Below are 8023 nucleotides of genomic sequence, written 5' to 3'. Positions count from 1 at the left end.
ATTCACACAATCCACATGTATATGACGGTGGACTTGTCCTTTAAATCGCATTGAATTGTATCGTTATATTTTTTTCCCTAAACTTTGGAGGAAGTGTAAAATCAAATTCTTCAGCAGAATCATGCAGATACTATGTCTTTCAGTATAGTATGAAGTATGAAAAGTATGAATCAAGTGAAACTTCATACACAAATGAATTCCTTGTGTTATCGAAGGGTTGTCACAGTCTAGCAAGTAACCATGTTAGCTTTCTTACTGTTGTCTATGAAATGCCATAGCAAATGACTTATCAAATACAGTCAACCTTGCTTAAGTCAACCTCACATAAGTTGAATAATCGCCTTGCAAGTTGAAGGTCTTTTCAATTCCCTTCTCTTTATATTTTATTGATTTTAATCTCATAAGTCAAATTTTCTCTAAGTTGAAGCTATTTCTTCAGTCCAGATAGATTCGACTTGGGCAAGGTTGACTGTACTGCATCTGTAACTGTTTGCTTAGCAGAGGTATAGACAGGTCCTCATACCTGGAGGGTATGATTTGCAACCGAAAGATGCATTCACAATGTATGTTTGAACAACCACATATACTCATCACACACACATGGTACACACACACACACACACACACAAATATATGACACATTGACACTGCCGTACGTGGGAAATGCAGAAGGAATAATTTTTCTACAAAAGAGCAAGAATATGCTTCATATGGAGAAGGGAACAGTCGAGCAAGATTCTACAGCAACGGAGCGGAGGGAGGATGTGAGAGGAGTGTATCATCCCCCCTTCCTCACCAGGGAGATTTTTTAAATAAAAAAGCAAGAAAAATCAATATTCAAGTACATTGCAAAGGGCTAAATTGTGCTATCTGTCACCATTTTTCTACATGTGTGTCGTCATTGTGTATTAAGTTTAATATGGAGCAGGAAAAATTGGGGAGGGGTGGAGCTCTTACAATTTTAGAACTGAAATACACACTCAAGGGAATAAATGGAGAATGTTCAATCCCAATTTAGAAAAATGAATATTTAAAGAGTATGAACCGCTAGAATTGTGTCTGTCACCTCTTTTCCGCTTGTCCGTCTTCACTGTGTAGGCCTACATACGGTCTACAGATATGGACAGAAGTGGGAGGGGGTATCCCCCTCCCATACTAGGGAGCTTTTACTTATTTAGAATTTAAATTCAATGATCTGATGCACACTTTTGGGGGAGCATTTATGGAAAATTGTCAATCAGAAAGTAAGAAAAAGGAACATTCAAGGCAATGTGAATAACTAATAATTACCTTTCATCTCATTTTACATGTGTCTCCATCTTACTGTGCACTAATTAACAAGTCTATAAAGGAGAGAGACAGAAGGGGGTGGATATGGGAGGGGTATCCCCTCCTACATGAGGGAACTTTTGCATTTTAGATTTGAAATTCAATGATCTGGAGCATTCTTTTTGGAGAATATTAAGAAACTTTTCAGTCAAAAAGTGATAAACATCTTTTCACTGTGTTAAGGCCTACTAGGTTTATTGAGGTGGAACTAGCGGGAAGAGTGTGGGAGCAGGTGCTTACACACCTCCCCCAAGAGGGAGCTTATGTATTTAAAGAATTGAAATGCAATGATCTGGTGCACACTTTTTGGTGGAATTTTAAGAAAATTCAAAAAATAAAAAAGTAATTAAAAATTACTATTAATTACAGTTATATGTTACTGTGTAGCGTTAAGTTCAGTTACGCACTGCTTTTTAAAGCACAAGCAAGGACGCACACATCAATGACGCAAGAAGCTTGCTTACAGTGACTGTGTTTCATTTACAGGATTATAATGGGATCAAGTGATGCATTTGCCCGTCCCTGTTAAATACGTCTCTTTTTAAACATTTGAAACCACTATCCCATTAGAGGCAGTATAATAGAAAATTGTTTTTAGGGATCAGAAATAAAGAAAGATGAGGAGGCAATGATGAATGTGACAATGATTATAATGATGATAATGAAAATATTTATTATATGCTGTGATAATAATGGTAAGAAGAATGTCGATAAGGATACATGATAAAAAGAATACCACTCGTTCAAAAAAAATGACTGCACATGTCATCATCCTCTTTGTGAGCTGGGGATGCATCCCACCCCCACCCCACCCCACTGTCTACGTACCTCTGTTCCTTCAGGTAGATTTTTCTGATGTGTTTTATTACCTCCACCAAGGGGGGAGGTTATGTTTTCGTTACCATTTGTTTGTTCGTTTGTTAGTTTGTCCGTGTGCAAAATAACTCAAAAAGTAGTTAACGGATTGGGATGAAACTTGCAGGAAAGGTTGAGAATGACATAAGTAACAAACGATTAACTTTTGGTAGTGATCAGAAAATTTTGGGGAAATTTATGAAGGATTTTTGATATTTTGGCAGGTAGGGTCAGTGAACTTGGGAGTTCAGGCTGCGCGTATTTGAGGTTTGCATGCGTGCACTAAAGTGCGTGCTCTAGTTTCTGCTAGGGCGAGGCGCGCCGTGCAGCCGAGGGTTTATGACGTAATAAAGGCTTCTATATTGGGAAATCGGGCGACTTTCAGCACACAATGCTCTAACTACGTATGGATGGAAATCACTGATATCTCTATGGAAGAACAAAATCAGTGGTGGAAATGAGCTGCATGCTTGGTGGAGGTCTGCGCTCTCAGAGTGCTTCTCTAGTTGATAATGATTTTAATGATGCTGGGAGGAAGTAATGCATTTACATACCATACAGTTTCTACTGATTAGTCAGGACAGTGTGATTGTATCCACATGTCCTTTGTTAGATTAAGCAACTGTCATCAGTAAAGAGGTCAGAAATCAAGTCGTCTCTATCATAGTGTAAATTAAAACATTATAAGCCACCACGAACTCAGACTTTGAACTTATGTACACATGTATGTACATGTACTTATAAGCATGCTATGAAGACAAGCTTTTATACCAAATTAGACAGCAAAATTTGATTTATATCCTTGAAACAGGAATTGGCATGCCCAAATAAATATCTATCTATATTTGAATATATCTAAATGACTTTCATTTGTCAGTTATTCTTTCTGTCAGTATGTACACATAGTGTTAGTGTTCACAATCAATCTCAAACATGCCATCGTTCTGACAATTTTTCCAACACACATAAAGCCATTGTTATACATTTGTAGCTTTGGAGTGCAGACTGTTGAGTGGTTGGGTGAAGTGACATGTTTCTGATCAGTGCAACCTACTTGTGAAAAATATGAAAGTAAATTCATAGAAGTTTCAAAAAATCAGACAAAAAGAGTTTTGTAATTTTAAAGTTTCACATTTTTGCATGAAACAAAGCCACCATTATCATGCAGGGGCGGATCCAGGAATTCCGTAGAGGGGAGGCGCCTCATCAAAATTAAATTTCTTTTGTTTTAACAAAAATAAAGAGGGGGCACGCGCCCGGTGCACCCCCCTCTGGATCCGTCAATGTCATGCCACCAAGATCAGTATTCATTGAGAAAATCCATTCTGCATCTCACTTTGTAAGACGTGCCATTCTGTTTGTGTAATTTTTCTCGTAGAGCCACAGTGAATATGTTATGGATTTGAACTTTGATTGAAAGCAGCTGTGACAGAACCTGTATACATGTGTGTGTGTGTGTGTGTGTGAGGGCGTGCACGCGGTGCGTGTGATGTGCATGTTTACAAAAGCTTGCATCCGTAAAGCAACATGATGTACACATGTACATCTACAGTCAAATGCAGGGCCGGCGCAGCATTTTCAAAAGTGTGGGGGCCCACTTCCGGGTTTCATGAGCTAACAAGCTAAAAAACAACAAAAAAAAAAAAAACGTCGGCTCACCTCTTCTCCTTCTCCCCGTCCACTTCCGGGTTTCTTCAGCTGACAAGCAAAAAAAAAAAAAAAAAGGTCCTCAGCTCATTCTCTCCCCTTCCATTTTCGGGTGTTTTCACCAGACAAGCAAAAAAAAAAAAAAAATTACGTACTTCCGGGTTAAAAAAATGTGTGGGAGCCCGAAGTGATGACACCTTATGTATTCCTTTGTATTGTGCACAAAAAAGGGGGGGGGGGGGGGCCCGAGCCCCCACGGCTGCGCCAGCCATGAAATGCATGCTTGAAAGATGAATATGTAGGCCCTACAGACATTGGTCCCTACATCGGATGGTTCAGGTAACGACTCAAAATACATGTAACAGTAGCACTCTTGTTTCTTAGTCTTGCTCAGAATCTGCTCTATTACTATTACTCTCCTGTTCCTCTCATTTCTGTGCTTCTAATCACACAAACAATTTTTTAGAGTAGACTCCCCCTTTAAGTATTTGTGTAGGGGTTTTTGTTTTGAAAGGGTCATGTACAAGAAGATTGTAAAGACACCAATGATGAAGATATCTCTTGATATAGGGAGGATGGTGGTCCTGTAAGTACACATGATTTTGGTTGCTTAGCTTGTTAGATTTTACTTTTTCGAATTCACTGATACGAAAGAATAAAAATTTCTAAGCATAACAGTGAAAATTTGAAGTTAGATAAAACTTTAGAAAGTGAGGGAATTTTGAAGTTTTGCTCATTTTCAAAAAACACTTCTCATCAACAGTCAATATGAATATGGAAATGAGTTAGTTGTTGATGTCATCCCCTCACAACTTGCAATATACATTGTACTTACAGCTTGTGCACAAGGTCTTAAAATTTCCACATATTTGTTTCAAATGCATTTCTGTCCTACCCTCAAATCCTAATAATACACACTGTTCAAATCTGACTGAGCACTATTCTAAGGTTATTCAGCTGGGAATATGTTTTACATCATGGTAGAAAAATTTGTCATTTTTTTTTCTTTGTGTGTATACACTCAATCTAAAATTGTCAGATGATGACATCATCAGCTCACTCATTCGTCGGCGATCATCCAAACAGTTGTATATGCAATTTTCGCATAAGAATGATATTTCAATATAATCGTGTTTGAAATTTACCTTCTTTTTTTTTTTATCATGATGGGTACACTTAAATGTCTGGTATTTCCAATTACTTTTGTAATATGGCAGATTTTAATTCTAACTCTTACGTGTGATGTTTTCATCGAATTGTGTTGCTACGAAATATGGGAAAAATCGCAAGAGAGCTACATGTATGTTTTCGGTCTGCTAAAAACTGTTGTTTTTTTAATGTGTCCCCTTTATGACAGTTTTATTGACCACGTGCACTGTACTTGCAGTCACTGAACCGTCGTATATCACCAATATTACATGCAAAGTCAGTGCACTGATATACAACGGTTTTGCAGACCGACTGCACTATGTTTGCTGTCATCAGAGCCGTCATGTATGGGGGAGGCTGGCTTATCACTGTTTTTTAATAAGCGCCTCTATGGGAAAATGTAATTTTATTAGAACAAAATGAAATGACAACACTATAGAAATGATATTTGCACACAAATTGTAGAAACTGAGAATACAGTATCACAATACTAGTATGTATAATGGAATGTCCACCATCGAAATACTGAAAATATAAAAATTGAAAATTTTACCGAAAATCGGGATATACTTGGTTTGGATGACCTGTAACAATATGCATATTCATATCGACTGTTGAAGGACTAGCTGTTCTGCCAAACTAAGAGAAACTTCACAATTTCATGAATTCCTTAATCTTTATCCCATTTTGATCATATTTTCATTGTGCTTATAAGATTTTGCTCTTTCTTTTCAGACTAAGTTTTTAACTAGTCTGGAATGTCCTATCAATTAGTTCACTTCAAATGTATGTCTATGTTGTCTTTAATTGACAAGAATAATAAGATTTCATGCACTCACTGCACAAACCTCCTCTGTGTCCATCATGATTTGTCATAAACTTTTTGGCGTCTTGTGACAGAGACTTTCATCTATCCACAGACATACAAAATTTCCAAAATTTCATATGAAATTTTCATTCGGACAGTTTGAACTGTACTTTGTTACGCTCTGTATGTTTTTCTTTAATGTCAGACCATTATCGTGTTGTAATAAACATCAAGTTCTTGTGACTTTGGGAGTGAAGGTGTTGCAATTGCTACATGATAGACCCAAACACGAGGTACACATCTCGTAATTTTGTGTATACATGTACCCTGGTGTATATATACAATCGCTTCATAAAGCAATTGTAAAGTTGTGAGGTGATGACATCATCACTTCATCCAACTTCCACAGTATGGTTGCAACTAATATCACAGCTTCTTGAAAGCATGACATCTAGAAAGTTACAGAACTTTCCTGATGTATGTCTAATTTGAATGAAACAAATTTGTGTGATTTTACTCTGTGTGAAAGTCACCATGAGCATGATATGGTGCTACACCTTTTTAGAAGTCTACTTCATTGTGGACTGGAATTTCTCTCAACCTTCAGTGTATGTTCCAACCTAAGAACTATGAAAAAAAAACACAACAACACACGATTGAACTCGGGTAAAGTTACATACATAATCATGCACATGTAAACTCTTTCAGAATGATCCGACTATTCTATGTTTAAAAGTGGTGATCTTTTGTGATATTAGACATACACTGTAGTTCTGCTTTTGTAATCTAAATCTGCTCAAAGGTACACAATGTAGAACAGTATTTGACCTAACAAGTATTTGCCTGATCATTAATCTGGAGCTGATAATAATCTTGATAAGAAATTTGAGTATGATACAGTAACCTCTGTGTGGTGGGTCTCCCCTGTACTGTACTATCATACTTGCCAACATTTTCATTTGAGAAAGCGGTAGAATCCAGGATGCCTATGCGAGCAGCGCGCTAGCTTGAATGCTAATGAAATCTTTCAAAAGCGGTAGTCTAACGCCAAATGCGGTAGAGTTGGCAATTAAGTATGTACTCTATGTCTAGATAATGGATCAATGAGCTGTTGTTAGTCTCAACACTTGAAAACCTAGGTTGCAATCTTATGAGCACCAAACCAGATGCCTAGTAAAATAGCTTATGAACATTAATTGTACACATTCCAGGTTAATTAATGCAACATAAATGCTGACACACAATGATTACCGGGTACACGTAGAGACTACAGGTGACTCTTCGTTATAACAAAGTCCTCATGACTGGCAGTTTTCTTTCGTTACTTCAAAATTTCAAGCAAGCAGTGTAAATATGCTGTGGAAAGTTGCCAAATCTACTGGCTAAACTGCCTTCACTGAATCCCACGCAGGCTAGGTGGATTGTCAGAGTCTTAATGCAGTTCCTTTCTGTGCATCTTGTATGTGTTTAGACTACTGTAAAACGAGGAATGTTCACGTGCATTTTAATTTCGCGGATTTCGCGAGCGCCAAGATTCTCGAAAATAAAATGCATGCGAAAGATTTTGTCTACACTGTATGCATTGCACGCCAGTGGCAATTCACGAAAATTTCATGCCACAAAAGGGTCTGTCGGCTCCAATTCGCGAAAATTTCATGCTGCGAATATATCATATTTTACAGTATCTCAAAAGCCAATCATCAAATTTTCATAATCAAATGTGTCAACAGGTATTGAAAACCTCCCTTTTCCAGCATGATCTGTAAACCATGGCATTTTGAAGATGCCATATTTAAAAACATTTACACCCTTATGACCAATGAAAAAAAAGAGCAAATGTGTATTGTGATAGACTGGAGCACGATATTTGCTCCTGCGACAGTTGCTGCGATGTTATTTTCCTCAGACTATTGTATACACTATAGGGTTGGAGTTGTTATAGGGTTTTAGGTTTACAGCTTTAGCTTGATATGAGGATTAGGAAATACATAAATTACATGTATAATGATATGGACTGGCCTCAAGGGGGATGCATATGTACAACATGTATTGCCTAAAGTAGAATTGTACAGCTTGAGCCAAAGACGAGAGCAATATGTTTCTAGAGAGGGCAATTAATGTTGTATCCCCCCAAAGTAGCCAGTCCATATCATCAAGTAATAAATAAGACATCTAGAGCAAACTTGGAAATATTGAGAGTTGCAAAATTGCATTTTAAAGAGGGAAAACAAATAC

Source organism: Diadema setosum, chromosome 7 (genome assembly GCF_964275005.1).
Source record: "Diadema setosum chromosome 7, eeDiaSeto1, whole genome shotgun sequence".
NCBI lineage: Eukaryota > Metazoa > Echinodermata > Echinoidea > Diadematoida > Diadematidae > Diadema > Diadema setosum.
Note: the sequence above shows the minus strand (reverse complement) of the source record.